The following is a 1,391-nucleotide window of genomic DNA, read 5'->3' on the forward strand; positions in this document are numbered from 1 at the left end:
ATACAACATAGCAAAACTCCATTTTACCCTAAAAAACTTTACATCATGCAAACTTCAAATTTAAAAAAGAATTGTTCCAAGTTACAGTGTAGATCATGAGCCTACTTAGACCCTAGCATCAGAAAATAGACTTATATTTTTCTAGTCTTCCCGTAAGTGTGGTATTTTTGGCTGACAGAATAACATCATAGGCTGAATCTGCTGCTGGGGAACACATTTCTTTTTGCTCTATCACTGAAACTGAACTCCATCCCCAGCCACAAGGAACACACTTTTTGATCTGGTAACAGAAAATGCTTCTGGTAACTTTTTCAGCAGTTACCAGGAGGGAAGGAGGGAATTTTGCACTGATAGGACTCCTGCCACTCACTGCCTTTGTGCAAGTTTTCCATAGCCCCCTCTTCCCGTGTCATAGTCCTGCCTGTATTCATCGCAAACCTGGCTTCCAGATCTCCCAAGCCCATACTACCTGCCCTCCTTAAAGCCTGCATCCCAGTCTGTGAGAATGATCCTGTCGTCCAGATGAGTTCCGTTTATGAAACGCATGGCATTTTCTGCATCTGCTCTCAAGGAGTATTCCACAAAAAACAGAAGCCACATGGTGTTTTCTTCATTTTATCCAGACACATAATGATCTTCTTTATGTCACCACTTTTGCTGAAGAGTTCATAAATTTGTTCTTCAGTTGTGTAAAAGGAAAGATTTCCAACATACAATGTACAACTTTACTTCAGTATTTTTTCTTGTTCTTCATTGTCACCCCGGAAGTGCTAGTCCCGGTACTGGCTCAGCTCCACGTAGAAGTCGCTGTGCCACACCTTCAACAGGCCACCCGACTTGATGCTAAGCAGTAGAGCTAGAAATTTCTTGTATTACTGTCAAGAACCAACAGTTCTGTTCTTAAATTTTTACTTAAGAAGAATGAAAACACATGTTCATGATAGATTTGTACATACAAGCTGACTATCACTTATCTGAAATTCTTGGGACCGGAAGTGTTTTGGATTTTAGGTTGAAATCCACTTGATCTGCAAAGAGGATAGCTACTCTTGCTTTTTGGGGGGATTCCTGTTGCATGGAGTACTGTTTTCCACCCTTTAATTTTCAGTCTATGAGTTTCATTTTGAATTAAGTGTGTTTCTTGTATGCAGCATATTGTTGGATCTTGCTTCTTGACCCATTCTGCCAGTCTATTTCTTTTGATTGGTGAATTGAGACCATTAACGTTGATGGTTATAACAGTTACGTATTGACTTATCATTGTCATGACTTTTTCTTTTTGTTGGATTCTCCCCCTTTGCATTAATTTCTTGTTGCACCCAAAGGAGTCATTCTGCTAGGCTTCCTGGGGTTGTGATCCTCATTGTCTTTTCTAGGATATTGTCTAAAAT

The 1,391-nt window shown here is 39.9% G+C and overlaps 1 pseudogene; it reads right to left on the reverse strand.

The window, feature by feature from the left end:
- Positions 1-366: 366 nt before the first annotated feature.
- LOC101706951 (nuclear cap-binding protein subunit 2 pseudogene) lies at positions 367-784 on the reverse strand (annotated as a pseudogene).
- Positions 785-1,391: the final 607 nt, after the last annotated feature.

This window comes from Heterocephalus glaber, unplaced genomic scaffold (genome assembly GCF_053883595.1).
Source record: "Heterocephalus glaber isolate CG9 unplaced genomic scaffold, H.glaber_assembly_v1.0 deba00000071, whole genome shotgun sequence".
Classification (NCBI taxonomy): Eukaryota; Metazoa; Chordata; class Mammalia; order Rodentia; family Bathyergidae; genus Heterocephalus; species Heterocephalus glaber.